The following is a 20814-nucleotide window of genomic DNA, read 5'->3' on the forward strand; positions in this document are numbered from 1 at the left end:
TCAAATTCCTGGACAAAAGGAATTTGAAAACTAGGAATTTGCAAACTATTGAGAATTTAACGGATGCTATTCAATTGGTGACTGTGCTACATGTCACAGGTCTTTACAGGTTGTTTTTTGGGTTTTTTTTAATGCCATATGCAAATAATTGGGTTCAATAAATGTGTTGACATGAAGCAGACATAAAACTAAGCTTTGGTTCCCAAGCAAAGATCAGTTGAATAAAGACCTCTATGACAGACAAGAATTCACAATGCTTTGGCTTCCAATTCTTTGTTGAAATCTTCCTGGTTCCCAGAAGGTTTTCTTTGTGTTCAGTTATGTTTGAATCAATTTGCCTGTATTGTGATCCTTCAAAAAAAAACCCCAAAGCCAAAACAAAAACAACAAAAATCCCACCCCCAAACCCAGCTTCTTTTGTAAAACTAATTTCTGATCATCTACTGCTATCCCATCTGTTTGTCATCAGAAATTTTTACATGAGCATCTAGAACGTTGATGAAATATTAAATAAGATTGAGCCAAGAGTTAGTCCCTGGGGAAATCTTGTGGGAAAAGCCCCACCAAGCCCTATGAAGGTAACCTAGAATAAACTGGGTATTGTGTTTATATTAAAGTGGTTTTCAAACAGTCCCCTTGGCCTCAGTGTTCCTTAGAGGCAACTCACCCAATCAACCTTTCAGTCTCCAGAAAAACGACTGTGTTAGAAGATGTTTCTTTGATGTCATTTGTTCAGACTTTGTGTCTGGAACTCATGAAACCCTTCAGAATGAAGAAACCCTTTTTGTTCCCCAGGTTTTACTGTGTCAGATTTTTTTCCATCTGAGTTTTTTCAATTTCAGTAGAGATGTCCACCTGTTTGCTTCTCCAGTGCATGAGTTTTCTTTCAATTCTTGTGTCACCCTGTCATGAGCCTCATGCTTGGTGTCAATTCTTTGCGTTCTCCAATCCGTCTCAAAGTCTGTCTTCACATTGCAGTGCTGTCACTTTGCTTTGGAGAAAACATTGAAAAAGGGACCAAGTACATGATTTGGAGATCATAAAACAGAAATTATGAGTCTAAAAGCCAGTCATAAGCACTTTAGAAAGGTCTGTCTGGTGGCTGTGCTTGAGCAGCACCTGTATCATCATAAGTGATAGAGGTGCTTATCTATTACCCCGTTAATTGGAAGGGCTGGGATGATCCATGGCTTTGCTGAGCACTTTCCCCCAGTAATTTCTGGCTTGTGTGGGAGGTTGTGTCCATGATTTGACAATTTGATGCTGGTCAGCACACAGGAGCAAGTCAGCCTTTATTGGATGGCTGAGCACAGAATTCTCTCTCTATATTTTGTTGCATTTAGTGAATAAAGAAGGAATAGTTTCTCCTTGCCATAGAATGAGTATGCTCACAGCTACAGACAGTAGTTTGTGGCTGCTGGAGTTGTACAGAGCTATACCTGAATTTTTTTTTTAAGCTGTACATTGTGATTTTGCTGTGTAATGTGTAGAAGTGCAGCACTTACCTCTGGTGTGCTTTTTGCTGTGCAGTTGTGAGTCCAGGTGGGCAGTGTCCATCCTGCCTGCTCCCGTGGCTTTCCTGGTGGGCTCAGTTTCTCCTGGGCATGCCAAGTCTGGCAGGGGAAGAAATTAGCCCCTTGTCTGCTCTAAGTATTTATGGCTCCTCCTGGGTGCTGGTTGTGGGGTTTATTGGTTTTGCAACAAAGCTTTAGAATATATTCAATTTTCACATCTTCTCGTCCACCCCACTCTGTCCAAATTATGCCAAATACAAAAGGACGAGAGAAGAATCATGAATTCTGGAGTTAAACATCTGTGGACTTGACCTGCTAGAAGTTGTGCAGCTCTGTCTGCTCCCCACAGAGAAAAGTTCTGGTAGCTGAACTTCAGAAAGGAACAAAATAGTTTTGCTCTTTAAATGCCATTATAAAACCCCACGATTTCAGTGACTGGGTGGGGTGTCACGCTGGGCACACATTTATCATTGTAAATGTTATGTCTGAAAGGCTTTGAAATGCTTTCAGAACGTGTGATTTTGGGCACATAAGCAGATCACTTTTATTATAACCTTCATGTTACACTCAATAGGGTTGATCAGGTGATGTTTTTCCCTGTTCGTTTAAGTGGTTTCTTACAGAGGCCTTTGAGTTCCAGAATAATGTTCTGTGCAACCCTGATAATTACTTTGTTATTAACTGGAAGGCCAGACTTCCTTGTCTACCTCCCCTTTTAGAAGTGAATCATGTTCTGATATTAAAATGACCCTAAGCGGAGATCTCGAGTTTCCAGCTGGACTAATGGGGCTTGTAGGAAGGAAGCCAAACTTCCCTGACTGCTAATTATCCTTGGATTGGATTAATAAAGGAAAATTACTTAACTACCCATCCAAAGATGGAGAGTTAGCTGTACCTCTGAAAAGATTTGCCAGCTGCTAACAAGGTAGTTGAACTGGAATTGCCTTTTTTCAAGATACCTTGGGTGTATCCCCTGAGTGCTGTATGCAGAAGGATTCATCCTTGTGTGCACTGCTTGCTGGAAGGGCTCAGCAGAACCTTAGCTGGCAAGTTGGTCACCTCAGTAGATGTCTTTGGAGCTAAACCAAGGACTGTGTTTCCATCTACGAGCCTAACCCATGACCTGTGGAGGACATTAGGGGTTTATGAGGAACTTTTAAGGGGTTTATGTTCGGAAAAGGAAGGTAAGCTGTCTGAATTTCTGTCTTGCAAATCTTTCCTCTTTAAGCAATACAGCAGGAGTGAATTGCTGTGGGGTTGGAATTTTTTCCAGCCATAAGAGCAAACAGTGCTCAGACAGTGCTGAAGGAGCACTTTCCGTGATGATCTTCCTGTGAGGGAATTGCATTTAATTATTTTAAATTATTGAAACAGGCCAAAGAGTTGTATCCAACCTCTCAAGTGACTTAGTACCCACTATTCTTCACATATTTGAGGAGCCAATGTCCATGTTGCTTAGGAAGGCAAGTAAGAACTCCTGTCTTCATATTCTTGGCATCTGACAGATGCTCAGTTTTACCATTACACAGCTGAGCTACTTGACAAAACCTCCCCAGCCTGCATCTTCTGTCTGACACTTCCTTGCTAGTGTTGTTTATATGAAAAACCTTCAGCCCTTTTATTTTTAACTCCTGTGTTAATGATGGGGATGCTTAGGGAGAAATTCCCTCTTTGCTTCTTTTGCCTTCGCTGGGAAAAAATAATAAATGCTTGTCAGCCTAACAAGATTTAAAGTGCCTCCCCTGCTCTGCAACATTTAATTCCTGAGGTGTCTTTGTAACTGCACTTTGTTGTGCTGAACAGAAATTGTCAAATGCTTTCCATCACATCAACTTGTGGTAAGTCTAGTCTGCCCTTTTGGACTTATTTTTTGCTTGGGGCATTGTTTTTCAGTCACTGCCTGCTTCCTTTCTCTCCCAACTAGGAGCTGAATAGACCTAGAGTTTGCTGGTGCTTCTTTGAGGTGGGTGTACCTGGACCTCTAACTGCAGTGAGCTAACAAAAGAAAATGGGAATGGCTCTTTGAATTCAAAAAGCTTTATTAGAATGTCAGCTAGAATACTTAATTATCTTAATTAGAATTCAAAGCTGTGAAGAACATTCTTAAATATTTAAGCGCTCTCTGCCCTTGTCCATTAAGTCTCTTCCTGTGCAGATCTTTTCTTCCAATTCTTAAGTCAACCCAGCCATGTTTTTGGGGCTTATTGCAAGCTCTGAGCTGCCCCTCTCACCCACAGAGAGTTGTCCCCACGGGATGTTCACTCCCTGCCCCTCTCAGCAGGTTTTAAACCTCTCTGACGAGTCTTTTATTGCCAAGTTTCTGCTCTTGGCCCTTCCTGCTGCCAGACCACCCTCTGCTCGTGGAGCTCTGTCCTGTGCAGGCTCAGGCACAGTCAGGGACCTTCATTCTCTGCTGGCTGAGCTCTGCCCACCCCATCTCTGTCTCCTTGACCATGGGAACTGAGAATCCACCTGGCACAGAACCACAGCAAAGGCTGGGGCAGATTTGGATGGCCTGGTACCTGCCCAACCTTCCCTGCCTCTTGCCTGCAGCTGGAGAGTTCCTTCTGTCCTTGAGATGAAAGCTTTCCATGGTCCTCCAAGACTGTGAGTACAGACTGCATGAGCCCAGTGAGCCCAGCAGAGCTGGGATATTTCTGTGTGAGAGGATTTTCCATAAGCAGAGTGAAAAACCCATTAGTCTTTGCATGTTTGGTGCCTGAGATTAAAAATTTTGGCCAGGTCTTCATAACTGTTATTGATACATTTCATGCAGGGTTGGCACTGTACAAACAGCTCTTCCTGTGTCTGATTTCCATTTTTCTTTTAAATTACCTTTCTTTAATCTTCAGTTTCACTCAGTATTTGATTTTGTTTTGGTTTTTTTTGCATACACAGATATGGGATGATGCTTTTATTTCTTCTCAGAAGTACTGAACTAAGTTGGTTCTCTCTGAGTTTCTCCGTAGGATACCAAATATTTTCCTCTCCTCAATACAGATGAACCTGTTGCTCTGCAATACATTTATTAATTCAGAACGAAAAACTTTCTTGTTATTTTAATGGGAGTCTTTTCTGTAAAGATGTTGTTTAAAAGCATGTATTTGAAATGAGATTTTTATTGTCACTGCTCCAAGAGGACCCTCATAGCCTTGACATCTGAAGTCTTCCAGAAGCAGCTAAGTGGGCTCTGTGTTTGAAGTGGCAGCACAATGCAAAGATGTAGCAGGAGGGAAATGTATTGTGTTAATTCTAACAAACTTCAAGAAACTTATTATATCTATGAAAGTTCTTCACATCTTTGGTTCAGAGGTGTCAGATGTAAAGAGCGTTGAAATCAAGGACAAAGATGCCAACAAAGGCTTGTGTGAGGTAGAGGACCCAGACCTCCTTATGAAAGTGAGACAACTTCTCTTGGGCTTCTTTCAGAGAAATAACAATAATAACAATAATAAAAAGCCACTCAGCAACATCTCAGAACACAAAGGCTGAACGAGTCTCTGTCCTGTGAGACTGAAAGGATTATTTAATAGGTAATTAAACATAGTCAAGGACAGTTGGCATATGAGGTAGAATCTGTGTTTGTGACTTTGGTTGCTGGCTCAGGTCACCACTTGTCCCTAGACAGGCAGGATCAGGCTGTGAGTGCCCATTATATTTAGAGAGAAATTATTGACCTGCCTTGCCTGTGAGTTTGGGGTTTTTTAGTGATATTGGATGTGGGTTTTATGAGTAGCAGAAACTTTCCAGAATTACATCTATTATTTGGTTGTCAAAATGGGAAGAAATCAAGGGAACTTAGACATCTTGCTGTTCTCTGCTTCCAGCTGACTCATCTTAAAACTTAGAGCTAAAGAGGCCAAATCTTGTCTTGAAAAATAAATTTCCAGAGTAGAGAGTGGACTTACAAAGGCAGTGACTTCCAAAGAGCATTTGATGTCTTGTCTCTGCAAACTATTGACAGCTTGACTGATGCTATTCAGTGACTGTGCTACATGTCACAGGTATTTACAGTTTTTAATTTTTTTAATGCCATATGCAAATAATTGGGCTCAATAAGTGTGTTAACATGAAGCACCCATAAAACTAAGCTTTGGTTCCCAAGCAAAGACCAGTTGAATTGAGACCTCTATGACAGACAAGAGTTCACAATGCTTTGACTTCCAATTCTTTGTTGAAATCTTCCTGGTTCCCAGAAGGATTTCTTTGTGTTTAGTTGCGTTTGAATCAATTTGTCTGTATTGTGATCCTTCAAAAAAAAAAAAAAAAAAAATCCCAAAGCCAAAACAAAAACAACAAAAACCCCACCCCCAAACCCAGCTTCTTTTGTAAAACTAATTTCTGATCATCTACTCCTATCCCATCTGTTTGTCATCTACACAAATTTTTACATGAGCATCTAGAACATTGATAAAATATTAAATAAGATTGAGCCAAGATTGAGTCCCTGGGGAAATCTTGTGGGAAAAGCCCCACCAATTCCTATCTCCCACTAATGTGATTACACACACAATGTGAAGTTGCCTTTTGATATCAGTGTTTACAATTTCAACATTAATGTCCAACAATAAAGCTGTACCTGACACTTGGGATTTCTTTGTTTCAACTTGCCTTCTTTATTATGCTGAATTCTTGAAGTTTATAAAGTTTTCATTGAATTTTGTACTCTCCATTATTACTTGTCTGTATTTTCAAACCGACTGAAACTCTTTGCCATTTCCTGCTCTGCTTTTAATCTTTTCTTTTGTGAAGTATTTGTACTTTAAACTGTATGTATTTTGAGCAGATCACAACTTTTTAGGTTTCTGCTGGGTTTGGGTTTTTTTTTTGCTGTCAGGAGGGTGAAAGACCTTTACTTTTCCCCCAGAAACTCTGTATTTTGTTAGGTAGCTGCAGGCCATGTCCAACAATGCTTCCTTGTGACTGGTAGAGGGATATAGAGATATTATACATGAGATATAAGAAAAAGTTATATATTTCTTTACCTATTCCAGGTGTAAATATTTTAAAGACAGTAGACAGGTGTATGGCTCAAGTAGCATTTATCTGCAAGGAATATTTTGTGTAACATTTTCCATAATTATTATTTACACCCTCCTCCAGAGCTGGGGATCCAGCTGCACTCGTCACTGGAATGCACTGACAGTGTTAACAATACTTGTGCCAGGAAGATTTTCCTACCCTCCTCGTATTGCCAAAGGATTTATTATCCTTTACAGCCAATACTTCATGGACTTGTGTTATGAATGTTTGTTGTTTAGAATTTGTCACTGAGGAAAGGCCAGCTCCAGACGTGGCGCTCGAGATTTGTGATGCTGTGCAAAGCCCGAGTTATTTTTCATAATTATTAATATTGCTTTGGTGACAGTCCAAAGGTGAGTTGTATCTGCTCATCTCCAAATGACCCTGTGAAGATGAGCAACATTTGTAATGGTTTTGGTCAGTGGCTTCTTAGCTGCTCTAAGTAATTTCAGAGCCCAGCCAAGGGATTTACGTTTCCATAAACAGATCCCACCCGCAGAAACTGTCTGAGCAGGAGGGATCTGGAAGAACTGGCTGTTCCATCAGTGTGTCCAGAGTTTCCAGCACAGGAATAATCAGTACAGCTTGTCTGTGAACTGGGAAGACACCCCAGGTGGTGACATATAAAAAGGACACAGAGCATTCCCTTGCTATCAGAACATCTCTCTCTTCTGCTGCCATTGGGTGATGCATTTTAGAGAAGTTGTAGGGGTTTGCTCAGAAGTTTTTCTGAAATAATTTTATTGAGTGTCTTTCATTGGTTTAATTAAAACAAAAGCAAAAAACAAAACCAAACAAAACCAAAAAAAACCAAAAAACCAACTACAAAAACCAAACCAGATGCTTTTCCTCTTTCTTTTATATGAACTTTTAAAATTTCTTTTGTTCAGAATTACTGAAGGCTTTGGATTTGCTTTTTTTGAGCAAGGGAGGGGTGGGGGACATGGGCACATGAATGGAGGATTTTAATTTTTAACACTAACCTTAGATATTACCAAGCTTAATAAAACCTTCTCAATGGGGATTGCAGAATTGAAATAGGGTTTTTAGACCTTCAGCTGAGCAGGTGTCACCTTTGCTGATAGGAACAGTTTGGTTTGCTCCTGCTCCTGAACGAACTCTGAAAAGTAAGAGTCCAAACAAAGGGCTTTTTTGGGGAGGGGCAGAAATTTTTTAGATGCTCTTTTAGGAAGACTGGGTGATGATTTAGCTACTGGGATACAAAACCTTTAGGAACTGATAGCACCCACCTCTGGAGAGGAGGAGACTGTGTTGGCCGGACTTGACCTCAGCACACGCATCACCTACTCACTGTTGCACTCTTCTGGGAGTACCTGATAGTGCCATTCCCAGAGGTCCTGAAGATTGGAGCAGATGGAGATGGGGCATTTGTGGCCTAAGAAGAAAAGCAGGTGTTGCTGCAGGTCTTAGAGTGGGAAATGTACCTGGGGTACTTCCAGAATCCCATGGACATCCTGTATAAATTAATGGGAGGTTGAAGGAATACCATGTGGGTAAGGAAGAATTGGTTGCTTTGGAGGTTACAAAAATTTAAAGTTTCATCCAGTTCCAAGCTCCTGGCATTTGCTGTCTCGGAGGAGAAAGTGCTGGGGAGAGAGGATGCTGTAATGCTGCCAGGGTAGGAGAAGACACCTGGGCAGTTTCTTCAGGATCCATCCCTGGGGAGAAGCCACATGGCCAGGGCAGCAGTGTGAGTCCTCTCCTGTGCCAGCAGAGTGAAGGAGGAGGAAATGACTGTTCTGGCTTTGCAGTGGGGAGGAGTGGGAGTGTTTGTAGTGTGTGTGCTCAGGGACACAGCAAATCTGGAGTGGCTCAGTGGAGCTGTGTTGGGAGCCACAAGCTGCTCCCGAGGCAGGCTGCAGTGGGAAAACATCTTCCCAGCAAGAAAACCACTCCATCAGGAGCTAGAGGCAAGCTGGAGGACATGCAGCAGTCAAACCACCTGCCCAACAAACAGAATGGGGAATCTTGCACCAGATGTGATGGACAGCCCAGGAAAGGGAGAAGTTGTTATTGTCCTGACCCACTGGGGTTTTTTCAGACCTTTGAGAGGATTTTCCTTTGAAGACATTCGCCCTAATGTTTATATTTTCTGTCATCTCGTTTCTGCTTATGATTATTCACAGCAGCTCAAGGATGACTTCAGCAGGACCCCTGGGTCTGTGGTCACTTCCCTCAGGAGATGTTCCTGCTCTTGGAGGCAGTGTTGTGGTTTTATGAGAGCTCAGCTCTCTCCTCTAGAGCAGCCCAACTGGGGCCCAGGTGTGTTCTGCTCCTGCTCTGTCAGCAGGGATTTGAGGAAATGGATTTTTTCCCTGGTGAAATAGATGGACTACATTTGACATTTAAATTGTCATCCAGAATTAACCTGCTACTGAGATAACAGGAGGAGGACAGAGCAGCTTTCTCTTCCAGCTACACCCCCCCTCCCTGGATTTTCCTCCAGAGGCTTCAGTTTCTCCTCTGTATCCTTCTCCCTCTCCAACTTTGCATCAAGCCAGACCAAAAGAGCAGCAATACCTATATGAACATTCAATTAGTCCCATATTTAAATCTTGTCACTGTGACCTGGTGAATTATGCAAGGGGCTGGATACCAGAAATCAATTGAGCTCTAATTCCCAGCCCTGGCACTGGATCTCTCAGCATATTGCCACAGGCAAGTTATTTCAGCACATTTCTCTCTCCATTTCTTCCCTATAAATTGCACATGTTAACGTTAGGTGATGCAGCAGCATCACAGATGTACTGAGATGTTTGGGTAGAGGAATTACAGCAGTACATCCCACTCTTACATCGTGTGCCCAGGTCTTTGCATCAGATGTTTATTTAAAAATGCATCCACGGCAAAACATTTGCCAACCACCGGATGATTCAGGCTTTGTCTAACTTCTGTTAAAGAGACAAGGTCTGGAGAAAATCTTTCAAATTATCACATGAAAGACAGTTTAAGATGAAGAGGAGGTTACAAGAGAGTAAAATACTCAGTATTTTCTATCCCAAAAGCTAAGTTATCACTTACATGCAGTCCAGCACGATGGCAATTCAGAACCATGGGGGTCCTTATCTCCCGTGGCTCATGCAGAAATTATTGCATATGTTGTTAAGAACAGACTGAATCCAGTGTGAGAGGCTGCATCAGCGAGAAGGGTGCCATCACAGGCAGGGCCTTAGGATTTTTTTGAAGTTTTTTTCCACCTTGATGAAATGTTTTCAAGAATGGCTTTGTAAAAAGCCAGTGCCAAGTCGACAGTGCTCTTCAGTGAAGAATTCCTAATGCAAAGGAAATTTAAGGATGATAGAGAAAAAGGAAGTATTATAGCAGATTACAAGCCTTTCATGTGGGTTTCTTAGAAATGTTAGGTGAGTGCTTTGTCTCCTATTTGCTCTCTGTTGCTCCCAACCTGATTCTTCCCATCAAACTGCACTCACAGGTTAATTGCTGCACTTGGCACTTGTTATCCACTAATGGAGGGACACAAGTGACTTGTGGCAGAAACCTAAATGTTATTTATATAAAAAAGTACTGGAAAATATCTACTTGTGATCAGTGTTTCCTGAATGGTTTAAAATATCATCTGAGACAAAATTCTGTTCAGCATTTGAGCAGTGTGGTATTTTCATGGTGCAGCATTTGGGAGTCGTGGGAGAGCTGAAATGGGAACTCATGGAAGGCAAGGTCTTTAAGCTGCTTAGGTGACTGCATGAAATATCTTGCAAAAAGCACAGGGCAAGGAGGGAAGAATAAATTATATGGTTTAACTGTCCTTAATTTAAATTAAAGATGATAGCAGTGAAACTGAAATGTGTTTAGCCTGATAACTTCCCTCTAATGAAGCATCCTTGGTGTGGCTTCCCCAAATTCACTGTCAACATTGCTGAAACCTCCTTATGTCACCCAAACCTTGTTTGCATGTCCTTTCCCTCCAGCCCTTAGTGGAAACTTTCATCTGAATGTAAAACCCTTTGCTGTGAGGTGATTCATTGGGTAGGATGTGTAATGCTCTCGTTGGTCTCTGAATGTTTCAGCCAACTGATAAATAATCAAGAACCTTGAAGGTTCCTTTCTGTCTGTCTGTCTCCTCAGAGTGCTTTGTTTGACTCACAGTAATTCATGGTGAGTGCATTAAAGGCAATCACTGTAATGTCACAGACATGAATTACCACAGTACATTCTGTCACTTGGTGGCTTTTTCAATGCCAGGCTTATCCCAGGGTAGGGTGTGTTTGGGCTTGTTGCTGTTGTTGTAATTTTGCTCCTCTGCATTTTTAAATGTCCTAATTAATGAGTGAGACTGAAAAATATCAGAGTTTTACACATTCTTCCAAAATCCAAGTGCTATTCCCAATGAGGGATTTTTGGTTTATTTTTGAGTGGCCATGGCCCCTTTTTTCTTTCCCAACCTTATAATCTTAAATACAAACTTTTCAACCTTGATACCTTTGTTATTATTTTTGATTGCCCAGGTGAATGCAGTGAATGTCTGTGGAGCCAGGTCCTTGAAGAAGAGCTCTGCAAATTGGGTTTTTTCTCCTGGAAGGTCAGTCACTGAATCTCAGCCTAGGTTGGCCTCCCCTCCTTTTGCCTCCTGGCAGTGCTTGCATGTCAAATGATTGCACTCCTGAACCGTGAACTCCAAGGCCTGTGCTCCCACTGCTGCTTGGCAGGAAGAAGTGACTTTCTGTATGGAATTAAAGAGCCTCCTCCCTTCCTCTGATGTAAAAAATCATTTTAAAAAGACTTTTCCACCCCACTTCTTCTGAAGTTAGCGCTACACCCTGCAAGGCTGGCAGCCTCTGAAAACAATTAGAAAGAGACCCTTGAAGGCAGGATCTGGACAATCTTGCAAGAGACATAATTTTAATCTCATAGAATGTCTTGGCACACTGGGTGAAAGCAGGCTTTGTCCCTGGGATGAGAAATGATTAAAGCCAAATTCTGTCTTGCGGTGATTATGGAACAGGCTAAAGTACAGCACAAGGAATGGCTAAATTGGTTATCTTAATCCATGGTCTAATAGACTCTAAAGTACCTCTTTGAATAGGGACAGGAGAGATCATCTATTTGGGTGTCATCTGCATGCATGTCCTGACCACCCTGACCTGACTTACACCCCCAGGGGTCTCTTCTCCTCCGGCCTGGCTTTGGCCCACTGCCCTTGCTGGCATCTGTGGCTGTCCAGCACCTGCTCCTGCCTCCCCACACACACACAGACTCTTCACTGCCCACTGGTTTTTCCTGTGCAGCCTCTCCCTCTGCAGGCAGATGGCTTTGGGCAGGACATCCCACCCCCCTGTCTCCCCACGGGATGCTGCTTTGTACTCTGGCTGCACACCTACATTGCTGCTGCCTCTTTTGGCAACCTTTCAAAAAGCTCTTCAAGGACAAAGCTCCCAAAATACAAGAGAGAATCCTAAAAAGGCAAGTCCCCCTTCCTCTCATTTGATCTCATCCTAATAAATCAGAGTGAATACAAACCATTGTGCAGTAATTTTTACCTCTGTTTAATTTCTGCCAAGCCTCACTGGTTTGAGCTGGCCAGACCCAGAGATGGGCTGGGACCCCACCAGCCCTGTGAAGGGCAGGAGGTTTCACACAGGGATCACACTTTGTTTCTGAGGCAGCAACAAAGCATGTTGCTCCTGGTTTTCATCAGAGTGATTAGCCAAAACTATGGAATTTGGCAAAGCTGACTCAGGAGAGAAAGCCCAGGAGATTGTTGGCACAGTATGAATTTACAGATTACGTGTACAGGTCAGTTCCTAGGTGTCCAAGCAGAATCAACAGAAGAAATGTTTCTGACTAAAGCTCCAGACCTCTTTTGTCAGCACTACAACCCCAACCCCATCACACAGGTTCCTTTCCACACCTGAGAGATGAATGATGAAGGATTTGGGCTCCTTTAGCAACCAGGCTCAAGTTTTATCCACCTTGTCCATGTAAAATCCTTCCCAGACACCCAGAAAACACCTTCATCTGGTGTTCTTCAACCTCAAGAAGACTCAAACATGCCATGATTTCAGGTGAGGATGTGCCTTTGTGTTGGCTGCGGGTTTATTTGGACATCATTAATGAATGCATGCAAATCTGGACATTGAGGACATTTAGTGTGCTTTATGAAACCACAAATCATTTAAAAATGGGAACAAGGCAGCTGTTTTCCTAGCAGGGGGCTGGACTGGCCCTTCTAGGTGGTGGTCAGTGCTTGCAGTCTGTAATTCAGCCCAAAGCCATCTCTGCTGCACAGCTCTGTGGCAGTGTAGGTAAAAGAAGGAGCAGAGGTATCACCAGTCATTTGTTCTGATACAAGCCTCTGCCCAAATCCTGCATGTGTGAGTTGTCCTTTTTTGGTTGTTAGAGTTTCTGGTTGGTTTTCACGTTATGTTTTTGTGTGTGGGGTGTTGTGGGGTTTTTTTGTGGCTTTATTTTTTTTTAGGATTAGGTCACAGACCTTGGTCACTTAGATGTGTAGCAGTAACTACACAGGGACAAACACAATCTGGAGGTTTGCTGTTGCAAGGTTTAATGTGGTCTGGTACCCTGATTAGGGAGCTGTGGTGTTCAGAAGCCACTTGGCAATCAGTGGGTTGCTTTCATCATCTCTGTGCCCGACAAGGGTGTGAGGGAGGAGGAGATGTGGCTCTGAGATAAGGAGAAGCTTTTAATTCATTTCGTGGGTGACCTAAATTCAGCCCCTGTGGCCATCATGTCAATCCCACAGTCCTGTCTGCTAGATTACTGATTTAAGTAATGGTGACACGTGTATTTATCTAATGTCCTTCTCTGTGGCTTCAGGAAGGACATCTCAGGGGGAAAAAAAAGTTACTTGGAGATTTAATGACACTTGTCATCAGTTCTGTTTTCCATGAACTCTGGTTTATCCTAGCACTGAGAGAGCACCTGACAGCATGTGCCACAAAAATGTGATGTATTTATCCTGTGAGGGTGGCTTGTGTTGTGGGAGATCAGACATCCCTTCTGCTGCTGAGGCAGCAAACATGCAGAATTGGTACCTGACTTACTGAAAATAATGCAAAATGCAGACGTGGTGCCTGTACAGAGACTGGAAATCCCAGGCCTTTGTGCAGGGTCAGAGCTTTTATCAGGGCTGCACAATCATGCATCTCTCTCCTTCTCTCTCTCTCCAGCTTTAGGTTTCCTCCTGTGCTGCAGCAGTTTTGGGAGGTGAGGTGATGTGTCCCATCTCTGAAAGAGGTGTCTGAGCTCCTGGGTCGTGAGACAGAATCTGTGCAGAGCGTCCTCCCCTGGGCTTCAAACCCAAGGAAAAGCTGAGCCTGCTCAGGGAACTGAAGCTCAGAAAGACCTAATTTGCAGATCCCAACAGGCATGTACATGGCAGAGATGCAAACCTGCACAGTCCTGCTGAGATGACAACATTTCTGAGTGCAGCAGCAAAACTCCAGATAGCAGGGTAATTACAGTGGCAAAAATTATGTGTTTATGGCCCTTTAGGAGCCTCAGGTGATAAATGTTCTGTGGATTGCAACTCCCACATTTGAGTGCCCACACTCTGTCCACGTGTCCTGTGGTTCCTCGTGCCACCAGTGACACTTGGGCATGCAGGCTGCTCTAGTTCTGAATTAACTTCTCCAAAGTACTCCCAGTTTTCCTGTCTCCTCTCCACAGGTCAGGCCAGGCTCAGCAGTGACTCAGCAGCACACCTGCCCTTGCACACGTGCCTGAACATCTCCTGCTGCGTGCTTCATCTCCAGCACTGCCACCTCCTAAAGTTAGAAGCAAATAAAAGTCATGCTTCATGAAAATAAACCTCTATAATTTAGGTTTCCAGCACCACCTGGTCTTCCATCCTCTCCCCTAACCTCTTCCTGGAGAACATTTCCTGTGCTGATTGTATTAGTGTAGCACGGAGTGAAGTACAGTCAAAGGCTAATCTTTTTTGTGATTGAATATTAGATTCCTCATTTCAAGAGGCTCTTACAAACAGCTTTTTGTCAGACTGAGGGAAGGTGGCAAGGATGGAAGAGAACTTGAGGGAAAAGTACATGTCTCCTCCCAAGGGTTTTATTCTCTTTTCCTCCATAGCTTTTACATTATGGCAAATAGTGTAATTTAGAGTTGTAATTTCAAAAAAGATGTTCATTACTGAGAAAGCAGCTTGACCAAATCTTCCTCAGAAGACATTTAATTGACAATGTTTAGGACTGACCACACACCTGAGGTGGATTTCCAGCAATTCATCCTTGAAGCAGAAGAAAAGGAACAGAGGACAAAATGGACACAAATGAAAAACCTGGAGCTGCAGGATCTAAAACAGAGTAAACATGCAGCTGAATAATACTGATCCTGTGCTTCCTGTATCATCTCTAGAAGTGTATAAAATTACATGTTAAAATCCATTAACTGCTATTTTTGCAGGATGAAGATCCAGGACAAACACTGCTGCTCCTCAGGCAAAGCCAGTCCTTCACCCCTTATGCAGAAGGTGGGATCTTTCCAAGGGACCAGCCCTTCCAGGATTTTCCATTCCTATCTTAAAACAACCCTCTGCTCTTTCTTCTTTTAATCACTTTTAACAGCTCTATGAATTGCTCTCCTCTCCCTACTCCCAAAAGAATATATTTACATGCAGGTTAGAAAGGGTGGTGTCCAGAAGGGACCTGGCAGTTAAAGCAGAATATACACATGATGCAAATAAAATATAACAACACATAATACCTGTCTCCAATCACCACCCAGTTCTGGAGGGTCTGACTTTGATTATGTCTCTCCTTGCACTTTATGAGTCCTCTATATAAATGTTTGCTGCTGCTCAGCCTCAACAGTTGTAGTTTTTATGTTAGGTAAAAGCAGGAAAGGATACACTCTGAATCCTGGTTATTTTTGTTTATCGTGTGAAGGAGGATTTAAGATAAAGGTTCAGAACTGCCCTCTCTCAGAAAAGTAACTTGGTTTTGCTTGTGCTGCTGTCTAGAAAATAATGTGGGATTTGGGATGTTCATGACAATACTGGGCCAAGAAGTCAGCACAGCAAAGGGTCTCTTCTTTGTCACCTCACAATTAAAGCTCTTGCTGTGAATTTGGCAGGTAAAGGGGGGAGGGACCAAAGTATCTTCCTCTGCTGTTTGTGTGCCAGCTGTGTTTGTGTTCAACGTAGGTTTTAACACTGATAGCCAAGAGGAAAGGAGGATTCTGCCCAAAGACCCTGAGGAGATGGAGCTGCTTCCTGCAAGCCTGGGTGAGGAGCCTCCAGGAGAGGTGAGCTCAAGGTGTGTCCCTGTGTGCAGCATCCTCTGAGAGCTTGCACTGACCTGACTTTCTGCTCTGTGAGGTTTTTTTTGTGGGGGTGTCCTGACCTGACTTTCTGCTCTGTGAGTGGTTTTTTTTGTGGGGGTGCCCTGATCTCTCCCTGCCAGCTGGAGGTAAGGCAGCTTCTAGATTCACTCTCTGCAGTACAAAAGTCTCAAAACAAAACACTGTGTCACCTAATTGCCAGAGCTGAAATTATTTATGGACCTGGCCTTTGGAGTCAGAGCCTCAAACTTCTTTAATTACCTTTGGGGATCTGTGCACAGGATACCATGGTAATGAGAATAATATTTGGAATTCAAGTCTTGTCTAGTTGTGCTTTAGCAGCTGGAATGGGCAAGCAGCTGATTATGACCATAACAGAAATAATGCCAGAAACCTACATGCACAGAGTTTGGAGTGTTGGCTTTTTAATCAGATGCATAAAACTCTGGTTATCTTTCTTAAAGCCCTTCTGGAAACAAAATTTGGAAGGAAAGCTCCTGTTCAATATTCAATGTCCTTGTGCAGTGTGAATCTTTACCTATAAAGCTCCTCACCAAAGGAGGAAAGACTAGAATGTAAATTGAATTGTTGTCTTGATACTGCTATCTGGAACATTAATATACACCCACTAAAACCCAAAAACTGAGCATGCTAATTATTCCCATTACAGGACCATACCAACACTGCTGAAATTAGTCTGAATCTATCATTGCTTGATTCAAACTTTATAAAATCTCTGGGGACAACTTAAGCGTTTCAGGTGATTTGTTTCTCCGGGGAAGCCATCCAGGCTCGTTAGCAGACCATGGCAATTGTCAGAACTGATGATATCTGGAGGCAGTCGCTGTTTTCCAGACTCACCTCTCAGGATCCACGGAGGCACAGCTACACAGGACTCTCCACAGGATGATGTAAGGCTTGGAACCACACACAGCCCACATCCAGCCAGATCACAGCACAAATCTATCAGCCTCAGCCACGTGGCATTCATCTGAGCAAACAAACTGGTTGTCTAGCCTTGCTTTGGCACTACGGGGAAATTGGCACATCCAAGGCATGATTCATCTTGCCCTAAAGCTGATATCTAAAACAAGTCAGCTGAGCACGCTGTAAAAGTGCCTGTTTCCCTTCATGGCTACAAAGGATGGGAGGCTCAGAGAGGCACAGATGTCTCCAGCATGGATGTTTTGAATTAGGCAAGATGAATCCTGTCTATGCTGTATTTTTGTAAAATGCTTTGTGTGATGGATGCTCGGGTCTCAGATTGGAAGTACAAGTTCAATTATAAAGTACAGTGTCCTCAAGGGCCCTCGAAGAAATGTGTTTGCTCTCAGTGCAACCCTGACCCAAAGCCCTGCTGCATCTTTTCCCAGTATTTAGTGACTATAACTTGACAGACTCTTCACTGTTTAGTCCTCTCTTATAATTTCATTTAGCAACTGAATTCCAAGATTGAATGGATATTTTTAGAGTTTACTCACATAACTTTAAAATTGTTTGGACCAGGTAGCACAGACCTTTCCCCTTTCTTCCACAAAGAGCTGTAGGACTTGTAACAATGAAAACATGACTTTGCCCCAAAAGGCTATTTTCTTCATTTTTCCCTTCTCTTTGTTTTGTGTCATCCATAACATTTTGATTGTGCCACAGCTCAGAGGAGAAGTTTTTTGGAGTAGTTTGGAACATCTCGAGCTTTGATTTCTAATCAATTTCTACTAACAGCTATGCAAACCAGTATAACAAGCCAGGCCTTTTCTGTCTCTTTCTCTTTCTTGCATTTGGAAAAATAAATCTGAGCAGCGACGTGAGTCTTGTATAATTACTCTTCCATTTGTATTTCTAGACTTGTCAATCTGGCGAGCGCCACGGAGCGGGATTAAAAGCTTTCTCCTTCTCTCTCAATCAGAGATTCCATTTGCTTCCGTGTTTTACAGTAAATATAATCAGTTCAGCAGGAGATGGTTTTGTTCTCTGCAGTGATGCCTTCCTAGTCGAGGGAGTTCTTATTAGCAGCCCGGATGGGAAGTCAAGTGACAGGAGCCCCCCACACCGAGGGCGCTGCAGCTGCAGCAGAGGGATGGGGGCTGTGGGGCACCTGCAAATGTGTCCCCTCAGCAGGAACCCCAAAGATCTCTGCTGCTCCATTGCTGCTTGGGGTTTAGGGGCTCCAAATGAGGGTTGGAGTGAGACTCAAGCACTTTCCAGGTGGGAGCAGGTGGTGCTGTAAATGAGTTGCCAAAAACAGGCGGTGCAGATTAACCTCAGCTACTTTTTAGTCCCAAACTTGGGGTCTCTGGGAAGCTCCTCCAACCAGACACAAAAGGGAGTTTGGCCTTTTTGCCCTGGAAATGGCCCCAGTTTGGTGGGAAGAGGAGGTGCTGGATCATGGCAAGGTTTGGCTGTGGGATGGAGGGATGTGTGTTTGGCTGTGGAGGGCCATCAGTGTCGATTGCAAATTATTTAACTTACCGTAGAGGAGAGAAATAAAGGAATTTTTCAGTAGTGAAGAATTGTGTGGTGGGCATTTAGATATATCTAAATTTAGATAGCAGCAGAGTGGAGAGTTTAAATATTGCTCTCTGTGCATTTAAGCACCTGAATTCCACTGGCACCTCACTTAATTTGTGTTTGTCCTTTTTTTCACCCTTACTTGCAGGCTCTGTGCCTTGATTTCCAACACATAAACACAACACAAAATACAATAAAAAGAAATTGGAAACACTTTGGTTAAGCCTTGATGACAGCTGGTATGTAAATGCAAAGGCTTCAGACTGTCTCTCAGTACTGAGCAACCCTTAGCACTTGGTTGTTTGTAACTTTTGTATGGTCAGACCCACGGATGCCCCAGTGCTTTGGTGTTTTCACTGACTGCTTCATTTCCCACATCTGAACTTGAGAGCATTGTCTGGTTTCATGCAGTGTAAATCCTTTGCCAATCCTTCATTAGGCAAAAAGCAAACCTACCCCTAAGCCCCAAGGATTTGTTTTTCCCCCTCTATATCTTTTCCAACAACTTTAATCCCTTTATGGGGACAAAATTGTCTAATTTTTACTTACTGGCTTTGCAAAAGTCAACCTAAGAGTTGATATTTCTATTTTTTCCTGTTGTCACCACTAATAAATATTCTGTGGTGGGGCCTGAGCTGACAGCTGATGAAGAGACAGGGTGGCACAGAAATACTTGATCCTCTGTGGCTGTGCTGACAGCTGGTGTGGACTGGCACAGCTCCAGTGGAGATCTGGCCCCTGGTCCTGGACTCATACAGGGAATCCATCTGCAAAGGCAGAAGCCATTTCAGGGACTGCATTTCCCCTTCAGCCTGACAGGTTTTGATAGCTGATATCAGGGTGCTGTTGCACCCTAAAAGGTATTGTAGAAACTCATAATTAAGAGCAACCTTCCTTCATAAAACTCTTAACTTAAGCAAAGTATAAACAGGCATCAGAGGATGCAAGGGAAAAGCAGTCTGCTTTTCCAGGCAGGTGAGGTTTTCAACGTTGTGCTGTTGCTATCCAAAGAAGAAGGGTCGAAGCGAGGAGCTCGGGAGTGCTGAGTGTCAGGAGAGGTCCTGACAAGCAAGGAGAGGCTGCTGATACAGCTGGGCAGCCATCATCCCACCCTGTGCAGCATCCTGGGCAGCCAGCATCCCCCCTGGGCAGGCAGCATCCCACCCTGGGCTGACAGGATCCCACCATGGGCACCCAGCATCCCATCCCGGGCACCCAGCATCCCATCCCAGCAGCCAGCATCCCATCCTGGGCAGCCAGCATCCCACCCTGGGCTGACAGGATCCCACCATGGGCACCCAGCATCCCATCCCGGGCACCCAGCATCCCATCCCAGCAGCCAGCATCCCATCCCAGCAGCCAGCATCCCATCCCATGCAACCAGCATCCCACCCTGGGCAGGCAGCATCCCATCCCGGGCAGCATCCCTGGCAGGCAGCGTCCCATCCCGGGCAGCCAGCATCCCATCCCGGGCAGCATCCCTGGCAGGCAGCATCCCATCCCGGGCAGCACCCCGGGCAGGCAGCATCCCATCCCGCCCAGCGAGGCCACAAGCTGTTGCACAGCCCCTCGGCAGCCAAGAGCTGTGCGAGCCAGGCCCTGCGATCCCGGAGCCAGGCACTGCGCTCCAAGCGCTGCTCTCCAAGCCCTGCGCTCCAGGCTCTGCGCTCCAAGCACCGCGCTCCAGCTGCCGCCGGGAGGGGCCGCGGGCTCGGCCGGGCTTGGCAGCGCAGCCCCGCAGCCCCGGCCAAGCCGTGCCCCCGGAGAGCGCGGCCGCCGGCAGCGCTGCTGAGGCTCGCAGATAAAGAGGCTGTGCCGGGACCGCTTTCCACACAGCAATTAGCGGGAAGAGACGGCACCGAGCAAATATTGCAATTGCGGGTCCAGGAGGTGCCAATATGTTTCGCCGTTCCGCGATTGTGTTCTGGAGGCGGCAGCGGGGCTGCGGCACTGAAGGGTCTGTTCAGTTGGCATTTCTGCCGTAAACCCAATTTTTGAAAGGGGTTATAACTCGGCCGTTTTTAATTAACGAGGGGATTAAAGTTGGCACACGGGCACTGAAGGGCTGTTTGTTGCTGGTTTAATTTATTTTTTTAATCCAATCTGTTAGGCCTATCTCAAATAATATTCTTTGTTTCCACTTGCTAGGATTGACTTTAAAGACCTTTAAAGATCTCTGTGCATATGTGTGTGCTTATATCTCTGTGTGAGAGAAAGGAGTTTTAACAAGGTGAAGAACCACATCAGAGTAGGTGAGCAGGTTGCTGAAAGATCCCACATTCCCAAAGCTACCATAACTCATAGCAGCTATGGGCTGGAACAGGGAATGCAGAAGCAGTTGCAAATTTTTTGCTGAATTTTGCAGAACGTTGTCCACTCGGGACATGCAAAAACTTTTTTCCAAATTTAGGCATCATTTTTATGCTCTACACTTTGATAAATAGATACTAGAATTGCACAGTTTCAAAAAGAAGCA

General features: G+C 44.1%; 2 long non-coding RNA genes across 2 annotated transcripts in view; one reads left to right on the plus strand and one right to left on the minus strand.

Annotated features, from left to right (window-relative positions):
• Window positions 1–20814, minus strand: part of LOC134550394 (uncharacterized) — a 33181-nt gene that overhangs the window by 4816 nt on the left and 7551 nt on the right. The window lies entirely within an intron of this gene.
• On the plus strand, window positions 12217–17706 carry LOC134550393 (uncharacterized). Its single transcript, XR_010080322.1, has 3 exons — window positions 12217–12580; window positions 13706–13989; window positions 14205–17706. It is a non-coding gene; the product is annotated as an uncharacterized LOC134550393 (long non-coding RNA).

This window comes from Prinia subflava, chromosome 4, assembly GCF_021018805.1.
Source record: "Prinia subflava isolate CZ2003 ecotype Zambia chromosome 4, Cam_Psub_1.2, whole genome shotgun sequence".
Lineage (NCBI taxonomy): Eukaryota > Metazoa > Chordata > Aves > Passeriformes > Cisticolidae > Prinia > Prinia subflava.